Here is a 17,961-nt window from a genome sequence, read left to right as displayed (position 1 = left end):
TTGTTTTAATGTGTTTAAAAGTCTGTTTTTATGATGTTTTAAAGTGTTTTTAGTGCTTTTGTTTGCTGCCCTGGGCTCCTGCTGGGAGGAAGGGTGGGATATAAATCAAATAATAAATAAATAAACTCAGAAGAAGGCAATGGTAAACCACCACTGAATACCTCTTACCATGAAAATCCTATGAACAAGAGTATCCAAAATGCAACACGAGATAGTGTTGGAAGATGAGACACACACACCCAGTTCATATGACACTCATTGAGTTACTGGGGAAGAATAACAGACGAGTATGAGTAGCGCTGGGACTAATGATGCAACTGGGCAAATCCTTACATGAATAATTTATCATCTCAAGAAAAAGTGTAGGGAAAAATGGCAATGTGTTTGTGTATGTGTGTTAATTTCTGTTAATTTCATTTTTATATTATTTCTGCCAGTGACTTATTATTAGTTGCTTTTCTTTACAAAAGTGTACCCAAAGCGACTTAGTCAATAAAAAGATTAAAACCAATATATATCAGCTGTATAAAAATAACAAAAAGTAAAAAAATAAGTAAAAATATTTTAGATACTGTTTTAATAATTCCAAGTTTAATTACTAATATTTATTTTCACAAGTGTATTGTATTTAAGTATTATTGTTCTATTAAAAAATGTAAAATCCAATAAAATAGGGGTTTTTTTAAAAGTAAAAAAATAATAAAATGAGTATTAGTAACCATGTACACATACAGTTCATCAGCCCCAGACTATATATATATTTTCATAGGATGCTGCAGTCACCAGCATGAATCCTGATGGGCCTCTGCAAACTCAGGTGTTGATAGCCCCATCACTTGCCGCTCTCTGGAAGGTCATGGAGAGGGTTCTCTGGGCTGTTGAACCCTGGACTTCAGCCCTGAAATCCAGCCCAAGTTGTACCACTGTCAGTGCATATTGACTCCAGTACATTTTATAGCTGGCCCAGGGATGGTTCTGACATGCATTTTCATCCCTCAAAGATAGCTTCACAAAGTGATGACTTGTGTGTGTGAATGGGTAGTCACAGATGGTAGGTAGAGCCATCATAGCTCCTGACATCATATCCATTGCTTTTTAATGTAGTCAGTTCACAGTCGTATTAACTGATTTTCGCCACCTGTCAGTACCCAGAATCAGGACTAATAATATGATATTCTAATTCATTGATGAATTATAGCTACTCTGGAATTATTAGTACAAATCATTTGAAAGTGTGTTTTGGAGTATTAACAAACAATAGCAAAACAATAAGAGTTAAGAACATTTAATGTAAAAGTCACATATTTTTACAAACTCCCACTTTATTTCTGAGCTATAGTTTTGTGTTTGTCATTGGAGCATTCCAATAAATCATCCCAAAGCCTCGAGTTTACATTTTGACATTGTCAAATATCTTATTATTAATCATGAAATATAACCTTTTGAAACAATGTAGCATGAAATAAGCAATTGCTTACTGCAGCACTAAAATAAAATTCCAGAGCTCTGTGTCGTCAATTGTCAGCCTGTCAGTTTGGGTGTTATTTAATATTTAAGGTTGAGCACTGTCCAATGTCAACTGAAAATCCTGAGTACAGAACAATGGTGCGTCAAGTTGAAACTTTATTCTGTGTTTTGTATTGCATCTTGTCTTTCCATGAAAAAGTACAACAACAAAATGTATACATATATACTATAGATCTATAGATGCACCTACATCTCTCCCTCTGCTCCCAAAGTGTATTATTTCTAGTTAACAGGAACAATATTAGATTCTATGAAAGCAGAATTTTCACACCTCAAATTTCCATGGTGATGAGGTCAAAAGCTCCTTTTATTTTACCTCCAGAACAGGCTCAGAGAGACTTAAACTTGCAAAAGTATAATTTCCTTAATATTGATTTTGTATGATAAATGCAATGGCCTGTAAGATCTGATATATGGCCATTAAATATTGACTATGCATGTCACTTCACGTTTTTAAACAAACAAACCCTGCTTTCAACAATAAAGTCAGTGGCCTTATAATGAGTAAAACTAGCAGTGGGCATCCCCTCCCAGTGCAATTCAGAATGGGCTTGTCTAATTATTTAAATTTGAAAATATTTCCTTTCCAGAGCCTATTCTAAAATTTGAAACCCATCATGCTCCCAATCACATTATTGAAAACATGCTGGAGCCTGCATACTTTCTTTTAGCCTCCTCCTGCAAGCCCCCAACCCTACAGTTCAGTGGTAGAGCACATGATTTTGATGGAGAAAGGCCCAGGTTCAGTCCCTGGCATCTCCAAGTAGGGCTGGGAAAGACTCATGTCTGAAAACCTGGATTGCTGCTGACAGTTTGTGTAGACAATACTGAGCTAGATGGACCAAATGTTTGGCTGAGGCAGCTTCCTATGTTTCTAGGCAAGACCCCTTTTTCTTTATTTTCTCCAAAACGGCTATAACAGTAATTTCAAGAAGGCCTCACAGGCGACCTCTTTGCAAGAACTCCATTTCCCCTTGACGCTCAAAAGGTAAAGAGGTTCCTGAATATGGACATCAGAAACCTTGGAAGCGACATTCTTTGGGGCTCAAATGCACCTGATAATGCAGTGTTCAATACATTAAAAAAGAGTTCTAATTGTCTTTATCTGATGACTAGTTGGACGTGCTTCAGGATATAAGGGAAAAGGTGGTGATCAGTCTCGGGGAAAATGAGTTATGGGGTGTAGAGAATAACTATACCAATTAAATTCTACTCAGAGTATACCCATTGAAATTATTGAACCTAAGTTACTCATGTACATTAATAACAATGGGTCTACTCTAAGTAGGACTAGCATTGAATACCATCCCAAGTTTGCACTGTCATGTGTGGGCTGTACCTTCCAGGTTTTTTACAGGATTCCTTGCATCTATGGTATGGATTAGCAGGTGATGGGAGGAATAGGTACATGGGTTGATACTAGATTTGTGCTAAATGAACACATCAGAGCCCGGGAGAAATAAACTCTATGTCAAAATACCCTTGGAAGCAGTAAAAAGGCCTTCTTTTTTTTAAAAAAATCAGCCTCAAGCATCTGACATTCACTAAGGAACAAGAGTGTATTACCTTAAACAGTTTACAAAATCATTCTTGTGTTATTGATTTTCCACATGAACGACCATTGTTCTCTATTCCATAGAAACTGAAAAAAAGAAGAGCTTGCTATTTACACGTCCATTGAAACTGATAAAACGTCTTTTCATTGGCTTTCATGGTTTTAAAAATAGCTGCATCTGAAGGACAATTCTGGATGAGAAAATAGCCTATTCAGCCCATCTGATACAGGTAAATACTTATTATAGGCTGTGAGCACACTAGTCGCATACAGCAAAGTGTTTCCATTGGCCACACCTGGAGATGCAACAGGTTGATCTGCTGATTCATTGCAAAATCTCTTTGAAGCAAATTTTGGGAGTAAAACGCACTCAAGCTGATCCCACCGGGTTTTACAGTAAAAAAGGGCAGGGTTTGACTAGCATTGTGTGACCCCATTTTCAGAAAGACAGGCGGGAGACACACTGGAACCAGAAGACCAGTGAGTGTGGCTTTACCCATAGAGTCCTCCAGTCCTTGTCATTTTCTTTCATTGTAATGTCTTGATATCCTAGAGGTTATAATAGCTACAAATGAGACTTTGTAGACACAGACAGATTTGGATGCGTGGGACTGGAGGTTCAGGTCACAACCATGGACTCAATGGACACTTTTGGGAATTCACCATCAATTAACCTGAGCTCACAAGGAAAGGCAGTAACTATACTGTCCAGAGTGCAGGAAAAGAAGAAGAGGAGATGGCAGCTGGAAAGGGCTCAATAGTTACTGCCACTCGTTATTGGGTGCTGGAAGAAGGAAGCCTGCTTCCAGAGGCTAATGCAAGGTGGCAAGGGGCATGTTATATAGCAGGGAGAGACCTGTGGCCCTGAAGGCATTGTTAAACTACAACTCCCATCATCCCTGACCATTGGCCATGCTGGAAGGGGCTCGTGGGATACAGGCAACATATATATGACATTTTATTCTAGAATTGATGGAAACTGAGTTCTTGTTTTTTTTCTACCTAGTCCACACATAGTCTAGACCTATTGCATAGTTTTTGCTTCATGGTTTCTTTTAAAAAATAAAAACTCACTGCATCTCACAGAGTTTCCATTAGAAAATATATGTAGGGGGTCCCAGCAATAGGTGTGTGTGTACATCCATACCTGTCCAATGACGTTGTAAACTGCTTTCACATGAGGGTTTTTTGGGGGGGGGATTGACAGATTAAAGGGGAAGTGGCTGTGAGGGGGCATAAGTGACTATCATGAAGTGAGCCTGCAGTTCTGAATTTGCAAGACAAGTGTTTTCAGATGCAAATCTAATCAATGGGAGGGTTTTTAAACATATAAAGTAACCACACCCACTGTCTGGATGGCAGGATCTATAAGGTTGAAAGCAGCAAGAACAATTTCATCTTAAGAAAAACTACATTTTTGTGGTAAAAACGGGCAAGTGTGTGTGCATCCTTACAGTTCAATGACATCTAGAGGGCCACATGTTCCCCCTCAAGTTACAGAGCCCCCCTAAGCAAAAAGAGCAGTTCCTGCTAAATCAGAAGCTCAGTTATAGCAATGTGCTTGAGTCAATTGAATTCCTTATATTTTAGCCTTACACTCAGAAATTTTCATTTGACGGTTGTGGATCAGGCGCTATTTTCTTAATTTCCACTGAAAATCAATTGTTTTAGAGTCACAAAGAGGGTCTAAATTTGCTTTGGGCACATCTAGTCGATAAGTTTATTGCCAGACCATAGGCCATCACAACATTTAAAATTCTGTAATTAAACAATTATTACACAGAACCACCAGCTCTAATAATAAAATATGTTAAACTCTAAAAAATAACACAATTAAAACTGTAAAATAACCAACAGCCTCTGAAAGCCCTAAAACCCCTGATTTATAAGGTGCTTGGCCCTCAACTTTTGAGCAGCCAGGGCAAAATGGGCCACCCTATAGGTGGCCATGAAATCAGTATCAGCAAGAAGAAAGTATATAATTTGTTCTTCACCATAAGAGCCCAAACACTTGATCAAGGGATCAAGGTATTTAAGTCTTGGGTGTGAGTAGAGTGGGCATTCGAGTAGATAATGAGGCAGATCTTCTACCTTTCCCGAAAGGCAAATGCACAACCTCTGGCACCGCGGAATCTGTTGATGACGTCCAGATATAAAAGCACTAGGCATTCTCTGCAATCTTAAAGCTGTAAAAGCGTGTCTCAGATGTACAGATAAAAGATTCGGCAGATACTTAGCCATTAGATGATCAGATTTAAATGTGCCATACCACTTTGAGAACTTAGAGTTGGAAATTGCTAACCTATCCAACCATATACAATGTTGTTCTATCTGTTCTCACAGTTTAGCTTTATTCAGTAAAGAAAAGGGCAGAGGTGCGATATGATATTGATGGCATATAGTCGAAAATCTAGAGTGCCAATAAGTGGCCAACACGGCCAGATCAAAACAGGCCTTCGCCAAAGTCTTAGCAGTTGTGTTAGTTAATGATGTCCAATACGTTAACAAGGATTTATGGATCTGGGCACTAATGGGAAAAAGGCCAGATTTGGCTAGTAAGAATGCGGAAGGAGTGCCAGGAGGTAAGCGCATAAGCTGTCTAATGAAACTATTTTGAATGGCTTCTAGGGAAGGGAAGGAAGAGACTTCCCAACCCCATATAACCGCCCCATATAGAATCTGAGGTAAGACCTTATATTGAAAAATTCTCAGAGCAGGGGCCACAAGATAACCCCCCACGGTCCTATAGAATCTGAGGATTGCCCTGGCAGACCTTGTGGCTGATAGTTTAGTGGCAGCAATTTGTTTTTTCCAGGAGAGAGTATCTTGGAACTGGATCCCTAGATATTTAAAGGAATGACATTGTTCTATTGGATGATCTCCTATAACCCATTTGTGTTTACTAAATCTTTTCCCGAAAACCATAATCCTAGTTTTCTGGTAATTGATTTGTAATTGTTCCTTTTTACAATAGACATCCAGATGCGTCAGTAATCTCCTCAAGCCTATGGGGGTGAGAGATAAAAGTATCATGTCATCCGCATATAATAACATTGCAACCTTCCTACTTCTCATAGAGGGAGGGAAATATGATGGACCCGCCAGTTCAGCAACGATGTCATTCAGGTAAAGGTTGAATAAAGTGGGTGCGAGAAGACAGCCCTGTTTTATACCCATATTTGCCAGAATTGGTTCTGTTAAATTGTTTCCCACTCTTATTCTCATGCTGTTATTAGAGTACAATTCCTTGATTAAATATAAAAGGCGTTTATCAATATTAGTTCGAGCAAGCTTGTCCCACAGACGACCTCTATCTATTGAATCGAAAGCAGCCGCCAGGTCGACGAAGGCGGCATAAAGATGTTTTGTAGGACCCAGCATCAATTGTCTAGCTAAGAAATATAGGGTAAAGCAGTGATCGATGGTACTCTGCCCTTTCCGGAACCCAGCTTGTTCCAGATGGATAACCCCATTAGCTGTTTCCCACTCCTCTAATTTGAGCAAAAGGAATTTGCTATATAATTTAGCTCCAATGTCCAATAGGCTAATGGGCCGGTAATTATTTGGATCTTGTCTCTGGCCCTTCTTAAAGATAGGGATAACAATGCTCTGCTTCCAGCCCTCCGGCATAATGCCTGTGGTATTAATCTGGGTGAACAACTTGGCAAAAATGGGTGCCCACCAGTCTGGGAAATTAGTAAGAAGTTCAGGTGGTATCATATCTTTTCCCGGGGCCTTGCCCTTTTTCAACGAGGAGATAAGAACATGGATTTGGGTTACCGTAACCGGTGGCCAATCAAAATAGATCAGCTCCTTAAAAAGCAGGGGAGGGCCAAAAATATCAACAGAGGTGGTGTAGAGTTTGGTAAAATGATCATACCACCCTGAGGCAGGAATTTGATCAGTTATAAAATAACTATTGGATCCAGACCCACCAGCTACCATATCCCAAAACAGACACTCATTTCCATCCAACAGCACTTGATTAACCTGTTGCCATTGTGCATTCATAAACAGAGCCTTTTTTTGTCTTAACAATAACTTATAAGAGGAGCGCAGATGGGCAAGGTGAGCACGACAAAAAGGGGTTGGAACCCTTATTGTTCTACGTGCGAAGTTAACTAATTGGCGCTTAGCATTTTTACAATCCTGGTCAAACCACCTCTTACTCAAGGGCGGAGCAGCCTTGAGGGGGGTCTCTGAATCAACATAGGTTTCAAAAGAGTGATAATATGTTGATAAGAATTAAGTGCATCTGTCTCAGGGTCCATAGCTTCTCTCCTAAGAGCAAGCATAATACTGCTATCCAAAAATTGTGAGGCAGAGGTATTTAAAATTGGGGACCAACGGACTCTACGATTGGCTATTTGGAGGCCCGCCTGGTGTGATAAGACAGTAGGAGGAAAAGGGTGGCCTAAACTCAATACTGTCGAGGTGGGGAAGTGGTCACTCTCAATTCTGTTTAATACTGAAAACTTAAGAACCTCTGGTATTAGAGACCTTGTAACAAACGTGAAATCTATAGCACTAGCTCCTCTAGGTGAAAGGAATGTGAATGCACCTTTGGACAAGTCTATGGCTGAGCCATGTAAACACTCCAGGTGATGTATTTGAATAAGTTCTATTAGCTTCAGGCCTTGTTTGTTAATGATCTGATCTTGAGAGATCCTAGTATTTAGGGGGATGGCAGGGGCCAGGCCCTGGTTCGATGAAGGACCGTCAGTGCACCCAGGGCCCAGCCTAGCATTAAAATCCCCACAAAGTATTATCCTATCAAAAGGGAATTGAGATTCAACAAATGATAGAAACTCTGATAATTTATCCCAGATACATCCGGGAGCTAGACTTCTGGCTATAAAAGGGGGTAAATAGGCATTTATGATGATGAGAGCGTCTGAAGAGGATCCAGTTATCCTCACACCTTGAACATAATGATCACAGTTTGGGTTCAAGATTTGAATATCTACGCATAAATCCGTAGAAATGAAAGTACAGAGGCCTCCACTGCCCCTTCCTTTACTGTTAAATTTAATCGCCGGGAGGGTAAAAGCTCAGAAGCCATTTAGAAACATTGAAGAATCTGTCAACGCGCTTTGGGCACATAGGGATTTGGAGACTTTTATTTTAGCCTTACACTCAGAAATTTTCATTTGATGGTTGTGGATCAGGTGCTATTTTCTTAATTTCCACTGAAAATCAATTGTTTTAGAGTCACAAAGAGGGTCTAAATTTGCTTTGGGCACATAGGGATTTGGAGACTCAGAAAGTTTAGGAGAGGCTTACTGCGGCATTGTTCCATCTACTTCCTGTAACCCCTTATTCCATTCTTCTACTTATCCCAACCTCTGTGCACAGCCTAGTGCTCTCCCCACTTTCTCAGGACCTCTCCACTATCTGTGCAGTATATTTTAATGAGGAACCATTTAAAGCCAGGTGTGGTGAAATGGGCTTGGAATATCTGCCTCCCCTGTCAGACTCTGTGTGCCTCTGACAGGGATGGGTGAGAATTTCAATTCAGTTCGCATTTATCAAATTCACAATTTCTGAAACAATATGAGAACCGAAACACAGCCATCCTTCAAAATGTGCATTTATTAGAATTTTGGGATGCAGTTTGTCAACTAAACAACATTTACAAAAATGCATATATTAGGTGAAAGTGTGCATAAAAATGAATATATGAGTGAAAATGATATGCAAAAAGGCATGAAATGATGAGAAATGGCTTGCAAAAATGTGTACCTTTGACAAAACTGCCTACAAAAATGTGTTTATTTGGAGAAATTTGCACTAAAATGGTGGAGAATTTTCATGAGGATTTTTTTAAAAAAAAACATTGCAGATTGCTGCAGAAATGTAGAGAACTGAATTTAACATTGGAAAAAATGAGAAACTGAGAAAACCGAAACAGACAGATCTTTCCATACCTGGTCTCCGAATACCAATTCCTGGGAATGGCAGGTGGGGAGAGTGCTGTTGCACTTGGATCCTGTTTTTGGTTTCCTGTCAGCATCTGGTTGACCACTGTGAGAACAGGATGCTAGATTAGATGGGCCTTTGGTATGTTCCAGCAGGGTTCTTCTTATGTTCTTAGGTTGACACATGCAAATTCATTATTATAGGACAAGTACAAATAATGCATCCAAACCATGCATCAGAGTTGTGGAATGGGATACAAATGCATGCAATTTTTTTAAAAAGACATTGAAGAGTTGAATTAAAAATGGACACCACAAATGCTTCTTGTCTGGTGTTCCATTTGCCCAAACCTACTCCACATCCTTGATAATTCAATATGAAAAGAAAGTCTGAAGACTCCTAAGATCTCTGAACTCACAATTTGATTACACCTAGTTATATTTTGGCATGATTAAATTATAACCTAATTACAATCTATTCCCTTTAGGAAGTAAAAGATTGTCCTTCCATACAAATGGCTTCTAACTGCTAACAAGATGAAACAGCAGTAAGGACAAAATGGACTGAAGGAAAGAAAAGAAAAGAAAATGGAAACAGCTCCTAGTTGGAAATTGTTGTTTTGGTTGCTGTTTCTGTTTGGAAAGGTACTTTGTAAAGGGGCTCCACTATAAGACTAATTAATAGTCTTCGATTTAGATTTTAACCAAACAACAACACTTGCAACCAGTGTTACTTTAAATTTGGGTTAAAATAATCTGAAAATGGCTCCATAACTGAAAACCTACTTTTAAAACAGCCTTATCGGAAGTAAAGGCAGAGTGAGAAAAAAATTAATTTGGCACTGGTAAAGTTATGATACTACTTTGGAAGCTCATTATGTGAATTTGTTCTGTCTCATAAGTTGATGGTTTGTTTTGGTTGTTATTGTTTTTATTTGATTATTTCTTATTTATTTCTTATTTGATTTATATCCCGCCCTTCCTCCCAGCAGGAGCCCAGGGCGGCATTTCTTCCTACTTTTGAATCTCATACAAGGAAACTAAAAGCTATAATGAATAACCCAACTGCACTATACATTTTAAACAGCATTATATCACTTTAAAGAGTCATGGCTTTCCCCGAAGAATCCTGGGAACTACAATTTGTTAAGAGTGCTGAGAGTTGTTCAGAGACTCCAATTCCCCTCACAGAGCTGCAATTCCCAGAGTGGCTTCAATCCTGGCTCTGGATGCAGCAGATGCTTCACTGTGGATTTCTCCCTTTCAGGAATGTAGCATTACTCTGAAAATTAAGATCTTCATTAATGGTTATTCCAGGTCTTGAAAAGCTTGAAAGCTAAGTCCAGGTATTTCCACATTAATTTCACTTTGGTGTGATCATATTGATAAAATATATCTAAAAAGAAATATGAAAATTTGTGAGTTAATATAGTACTGCCAGAGTTAGGGATGTCTGTAAACAATAAGATTTCCTCATATATCCAGAAGTTGGAGGGATATAGTGAATGCTTTCATGACTTCACCACAATGTGTTCAATGAAATTGGATCATATCTGCTAGCCATGCCTTCTTGATGCTGACACTCTCATTGGACACATGGTTTTTGGTATTAGTGTGACAGGGCATGAAGAGCTCCTCTATGTGAGTACAATGCTGGTTAATCATATGTACCTGCATAGGACCCCTTTCACACTTATGCCGAATGCGCAGTTGCCAGGGAAGCCAAAGGACATGTTTGGATATGGCTTGCAGGCAAGATCTTGCTTCCCTGTCATGTATTCAGTGAATATTTGCAGGGGATTTTCAACTATGTTAATTGTATTGGATAGCTGATCCCCACAGCACATGAAAGCATAGTTACCTTCAGTCTCTAATCTTGAATGTTATCAATATTTCCATATATGGCATATCTAACAGATTTTTACTAATCAAAGCATGGAGGATTTCAATAAAATATTATGTGTACATGTTTGATCTACAGAGGCCATAATAAAGAGTTGGCTGCAAAGATCAATAACCTATTGATGGTCACTGTAATGGGAGACAATGTTAATAAAGTCCTTAATAAATGGATATAGCACCATGTTGCTAATGTGGAAAATACATTTCTATTATATCAGTGCTATCTGCTTTCTTATCTATTGCAGAACAAAAAATAGAAATTCAAATGGTATGTGCTGGATATATAATGCATCAAACAAAAGGGGACAACCTCTCCTTCAAATAATATTTTGCCATAGTCTGTTATTAATAAATATTGGGGAAGAAATCTTACAGAAAAGAGATATCCAATTCGGAAACTCCACAGTATCCAAAGATAATCCTTTTAGAAAATATGAACAGCATAATAGATCAGATTGATTTGGATTTTTGTCCTCTCTCTCTTGTACAAGAAAGATTGCATTCCATTGGAAAAGAACCAGCCAGCCAACCAACCAACATTTCTATTTCAAGTTAAGTTTCTTTGGTCTGTAGGCCATAGACATAAAATATAGGGTACCTATTAAAAGTGTGTGCAGAATATCAGAAGCTTAGTATGCAGAACCATTTCAAATTAGATAAAATCCCAAGAGAGACCCCAGGCTTTTCTCACTCCATTACAGCTGATTGGTGGAATTTTTCCTGCATGCACAAGTACAGCTGTCATATTTGCACATGTGGTTCCTTATCTAGCTTGGGATACATGTGTGGAAGCCTGTTGCATATAGAGGTACTTTATAACTGGATGAGGGCACTAATTTATTAAACTGGTACTTCAGAATCTGGGATCTTAGACTTATGCTAAAATTTATACATTGTATAAAATTTAAGGCTGCCATACTATACTAAATTACCTTGGGACTAAACTTTATTGAACTCAGTGACACTTTGTTTGGCACAGATTTGCAAAGGATTGCAAAGGAGGAAAGGCAAAAACATGGCAGATTTATTTTTTAAAGTGGTTTTAGTCACCTTGAATGAATACAATGTCAATCCACACTCTATGCTGTCATTTTTATAACAGCATCAGTTGACATTTGATTCTTCTTCTTCTGCCACAATGCAAGGATTGCATTATTAATTTAAACTTTTTTTAAAAAAATAAAATAAATGAAGAGCAGAATACATACTTTGATTTGCAATCATCATTTTTGTAACATATACTGTCAACTTTACAGTAATACCTCCAGTAACAAATCCTCCAGGAAAGATAACAAAGTCTTTTTGGGTGTGTGGAGCGGGAGAGGGGGCACACACTCTGACATAGTCAGAATGTGGCTCCTTGTCTACTGGATTGTGGCTGCTGCATACAGCTCTCTCGTGTGGCTGGAATGGCGCTCCTTGCCATGTAGCATAGGTGCCTTTGGATGCCTTGGAAGCACTGTTTACTGCAGACACAACTGCTCCAGTGTAGGGCAGGATGGCAGAGAGAAAGAGAGAGAGAGAGAGAGAGAGAGAGAGAGAGAGAGAAACCAAGCACAGGGGAGGGGGTAGCTGCCCCTTGCCTGCCTGCTCGAGTGTACGGAGAGGAGAACTGTGCTCAAAGCTTTAGATTGCTAGAGCAAGATTCTACATGATAAAAGAAAAAAGGCAAGGCAGGCATGGCTGGATGCACTTTAGAAGAAGCCTTCAAGGCTTACCTGGCCTGGTTATTTCATTTCAGACATGCATATTGTTAGTTTTGAATAAAAAGTTTGCTGAAATATGTCGAAGTGCTCTTTTTTGTGGTGTAGGAAACTATCCCTATTCTTTCCATGTTATTCCTACCTCTAGTACAAAAGTTTCTGTTAAAGAAGTAATGTCCAGAAATACATGTACTTTATTAACTGAGGTATTACTGTATATGGTTGTTGAAAACAACTTCAGGTGAAATTGGCTGATATGCCTGAATGTTGACATTCTGGCATATCAGCTTCCCCAAAGTCATTTTCACTGATCTTTTATATACAAATTCCAGTCTTCAGGTGAGATTAATTTTCCTTAGGTACCCAAAATGGCACCATCCACGCACAAGAAGGAGGTATCAGCAGGCTTAGGGAAACACTGAAGTTTGCAGAAGCAGGGAAAAAACAAAACAAAATGACATACATGCTCCCAGGAGCCCAATGCAGTGTGAGTATGTTCAGATTCCTTGGAGTTAGCTAGTGGGAGCAAGGCATGGAAACAGGTTATGAGGGGAATGAAATGGAGCAGTGTGAATCTGAAGAGTATCACTCCAGTCTGAAATGTTTAGTTCTTGATCCCACTTGTATTTTAGAAATATAATCAAGCTCTTCAAATAAGAAGGAATTTTTCACTGCAGTTCAAAGGATTGGTGTCCATAATTATACATATATTCTGCATTCATAGCAAAATATCCTGCTCCAGCAAGATAGATTAATGCATGAAAAATACCAGTGTACACTCAGAGAAATATACATCCAAAGAAAGAGGCAATTTGGTACAGTTTACCTAGGGTACAATTACATATTGATATGATTTCTCCTCTGTCTTGAGAATGTGGATGGGAAAGCACATTTTTATTTATTTATTTATCATTTGCACTTATAGCCCATCCTTCACCAAATGGTCCCTGAGTGCTTTACAAAATATCCCAATTAAAATAAGAACAAATTACATTAAAACCATAAAATGAAACCACAAAACTAACCAAATATCAAAACAGCAGCACAGAACAGCAATGAAGCAGATGGGGAAAAGATTAGGGTCGCCATATTCCAGTTCCACAAATTTTGCTCATAGTAATTATGACTAAAAACTGGGGAAGGATGCGAGGCATCTTTTTTTTTTTTTAATGCCTGGACTCTATTTCCAACACTATGGAATATTTATTTATTAAGAGAATTTCTATCCTGCCCTTTCACTGTTAAAAACAGAGCTCAGGGCAGTTTACAAACATAATAAAAACATAATAAAACACAAAATAGAAACAAACATGAAACAAGTCAATGCAGCAGTATAAAAATGCAGCATAAAATAAAAAGCCAGCAACGCATCATTCAAAAGCAATATTGTGACCAAGAGATTGTCTGTACCAACAATTAGGAAATGTGAAATTAACACATTACTATAATTTGGAAAGCAGATAGAAATAAAGGCTTCAATGCTATCAGTTCAGTCAGTCATCTTATCTAAAGAGAGAGGTGTCTGAGCATGTGAGAAGTGTCTTTAGTACACTGATTCTAACAAGCCAGATCAGGGAGAGGGGAAACAGCTTTCTATGATAAGGGCTGGAACTTGATGGAGACTTGAGCGCTGGCACCTCTTTTTTAAAAATTAAAATAAAAAAGCTGTGAATTCTGGAGACCTTGCAAGTTCTGCTATTATTGTAGTAGTAGTAGTAGTAGTTGTAATAACAACAACAACAACAACAATAATAATAATAATAATAATAAACAGCTGATCCTTCACCCAAAGGTCCCAGGGCAGGTTACAACAATATTACACACATAATTAAAAACAGTTAAAAACAACCTAAACATTAGCTAGTATTAGACAGCGCAGCTGTTCCATTCCTATTGGTCTTAAGGGAGAAAACCCATTCCTACTGGTCTTAAATGGGGGGGGAGGTTACACCCCCACTGCACTGAATGTGTGCATGTGTGTATGTGTACATGTGTGTGTAGATATGTACACACACACACACCCTTCTGTCTCTCCCTGTGTAGGAAATGATGTACAGTGACAGTTGGTATGGAGATGTCTGCCAGCATTTTGAAGACAGATATGTATCAAAAATACTTTTTAGCCTTTTCTGAATTGTTGAACAGAGGCTCTGCTGGGCAGCAGGGTGAGTGAGGCTGCATTCCAATGCAACTTTACTTGGGAGTCAGCACCACTTAACAGGGTGGGGGCAGGGCAGAAAAATGCAAGGGCAGAAAAATGCAAATGCTAGTACCTCAGCCATTTCTACAGAAAGGTTTGCTTTTAATAATAATAATAAATAAAATTTTATTTCTAGGCCGCCTATCTGGCCGCATTGGCGGCCACTCTAGGCGGCATACAAAATCAGATAAATACAGCATATCAAATACACATATAACCAAAACTTTGAAATAAAATTAAGCTAAAACCATCCACAACTATCACCAATAAAATTAGGCAACCCCAGGGGTCTTGTAGGCCTGCCTGAATAGCCAGGTTTTCAAGGCTTGGCGAAAACTTGGCAAGGAGGGGGCATGGCCTAGATCGTAAGGGAGAGAGTTCCAGAGGGTGGGGGCCACAATTGAAAATGCCTCTCTCTGGTCCGCACCAGCCTAGCTGTTTTAACTGGTGGGACCGAGAGAAGGTCTTGGGTGGCTGATCTCGTCAGGCGGCATATTTGTTGATGCTGGAGGTGCTCCTTCAGGTAAACTGGGCTGAGACCGTATAGGGCTTTAAAGGTTAATACCAACACCTTGAATTGGGCCCGGTAAACAACTGGTAACCAGTGTAGATCTTCTAACACCGGAGTGATGTGATCACGGCGATGGCTGTTCTTAATCAGACGCGCCGCCGTGTTCTGTACCAGCTGTAATTTCTGGACCGTTTTCAAGGGTAACCCAACGTAGAGCGCGTTACAGTAGTCTAAGCGAGAGGAGACCAGGGCATGCACCACCTGTGGGAGAAGATGGACAGGAAGGTAGGGTCGCAGCCTCTGTATCAGATGTAATTGATACCAAGCTGCCCGGCTCACTGCTGAAACCTGAGCCTCCATGGACAGCTGGGAGTCCAAAATGACCCCAAGGCTGTGGACCTGGTCCTTCAGGGGCAATTTTACCCCATTGAGGACCAGGTTTATATCTCCCAACCTTCTCCTGTCTCCCACGAGCAGCACCTCGGTCTTGTCAGGGTTTAGTTTCAGCCTATTTCCTCCCATCCATTCACTTACTGACCTCAGGCAATCGGAAATGGTCTCCACAGCCAACTCTGGTGAGGACTTGACGAGAGATAGAGCTGAGTGTCATCCGCATATTGGTGGCACCGCAGCCCAAATCTCTTGATGATGGCTCCCAGCGGCTTTACATAGATGTTGAATAGCATGGGGGAGAGGATAGAACCCTGTGGCACACCACAATTGAGAGGCCAAGGGTCTGAAACCTCATCCCCCAATGCCACCCGCTGATGCCTGTCTGAGAGATAGGAACGGAACCACCGTAAGACGGTGCCCCCTATTCCCATTCCCTTCAGGCGATCTAAAAGGATACCGTGGTAGACGGTATCAAAAGCCGCTGAGAGATCCAGGAGGACGAGGAATGCATGTCCTCCCTTGTCCAACGCCCTCCTTAAATCATCCACCAGAGCGACCAAGGCTGTTTCAGTTCCATGACCAGTCCTGAAGCCCGACTGGAATGGATCCAAATAATCTGCTTCATCCAAGTGTGTCTGTAACTGTTTGGCCACCACTCGCTCAATCACCTTGCCCAAGAATGGTAAATTAGAAACTGGGCGAAAGTTGTTCAATTCTTGGGGATTTTATATCTTGTATTTGTACAGGGGGACCCCGCTCCACACCCGGGACTTACCGGGTCGCGGGGTGTAATTTGCAGCCCGGCGTGAATCCTGAGCCTCCATTTTTGAAGAAGAGGGCAAGTGCACCGGATTGGCGTGATGTCGTAGTGGCGCGCTGCCTGAGGGGGTGGGGCAACCGAGCTTATTTAAGCTCGTGCCGGCTGCCCCCTCTCCCTCTTCATAATTTGTGGCAATTCGGGCCTGCGCTCCCGGCGTTGTACTCGACGCCATTTTGGAGAGCGCGAAGCAGTGACAATGGCGTCATTTTAAGGTGCACGAGGCCTCAGCGTCTGCCTTTTTCAGGCCACGCTGCTCCGGCCTCAGGGCCTTATTCGGCCATGCTCGCGCCACCAATCGGCTCCGTGGTGCGACGGGCCTTCCCGGCAGGGCTCTCTCGGCTCCGCGGCAGCGACAGCAACAGCATGCGGCAGTGCGGCGGGCCTTCTCTTCGGTGGGCCTTTCTCTTCGGCGGGCCTTCTCTGCAGGACTCTCTGGCTCCATGGCGGCAGCAGCAATTGCGGGAGGCGGCGCGGCAGCGCCCTGCCTCAGGCGCAGCAGCACCAGTTTACAAGCACTTCCCCCCCACTTACAAGCTTTTGGGCTTGACACTGGGAGGGAGGAGGCGGGCACACACATTTTCCTCCTAAGTATTTAGGGCAGGCCTTTCGGCCTTGGAAGGCTGGGTTGGGCCCAATTCTGGGAGGGAGGGAGTGGGTGCGTTCCCCCCCCACTCAATATAAGGCATTTGGTTTCAGATAGGCTGGTGACCTGGCCACAGAGGGAGGAGGCAGGAGCACTTTTCTTCTCAACTCACCTAGGCCTTACTAAGGGTCGCCTGCCCATATATATCTTAATATAAATAATAAAAAAAAGAGGGGGATCTTTTAGATCTTTTTTCATGGTGCCAAAAAAGGGTCAGGGTGGGCCCAAAGGAAAAGGGAGGGCACCAAGACCAGGCCAGGGATCTTCCCCTCCCGGGGTCTCTGGGGTGGGGGATGGCGAACCACCATGGGCGGCTGTCCTGGCTCGTCTTGCGGCCCTAGAGGGATCTTTCTCCCGGCAATCCCAACCCGCCCAGCCAGCTGCTTCGGCAGCGGGCACCCCCCAGGCGAAGCGCACCAGAGGGCAGGCTCAACGGGCACCCAGTACAGTGCAAGCCTCATCCTGGGCCCATCAGTCCACTGCGGCCACAAGTTTGCCTTCGTCTGTTTCTAACCAGTCAATGTTGGACTTAATTTTAGCTCGTCTTGATGCTCTTGAGGCGGGTCCCAGCAGGTCGGTTGGAGAGACTCTCACTCAGGACCAGCATGCCGCCACTACAGAACAGTCGTCTCTGGTCTCTGTGTCGGAGGGGAAATCAGGTGAGTACAATGTGACTGCGTCACCAGGGCCAGGGCCGGCGTGGGGCTGGCCCCCATGTAGATACCCAAATTGGGGGCCGGGGCAGGTTTGGCCTTTCTCTCCTCCACATGGCAGTGAGACTGATAACCA

General features: G+C 41.4%; 1 long non-coding RNA gene across 1 annotated transcript; it reads left to right on the top strand.

Moving 5' to 3' along the window:
• The first annotated feature begins 3,195 nt into the window (after window positions 1-3,195).
• On the top strand, window positions 3,196-9,652 carry LOC133382362 (uncharacterized). The gene is made up of 3 exons (XR_009761926.1): window positions 3,196-3,312; window positions 6,057-6,208; window positions 9,489-9,652. It is a non-coding gene; the product is annotated as an uncharacterized LOC133382362 (long non-coding RNA).
• Window positions 9,653-17,961: the final 8,309 nt, after the last annotated feature.

The sequence above is a fragment of the Rhineura floridana genome, chromosome 3, assembly GCF_030035675.1.
Source record: "Rhineura floridana isolate rRhiFlo1 chromosome 3, rRhiFlo1.hap2, whole genome shotgun sequence".
Taxonomy (NCBI): domain Eukaryota; kingdom Metazoa; phylum Chordata; class Lepidosauria; order Squamata; family Rhineuridae; genus Rhineura; species Rhineura floridana.
Note: the sequence above shows the minus strand (reverse complement) of the source record. Positions and strands in the feature narration are given on the sequence as shown.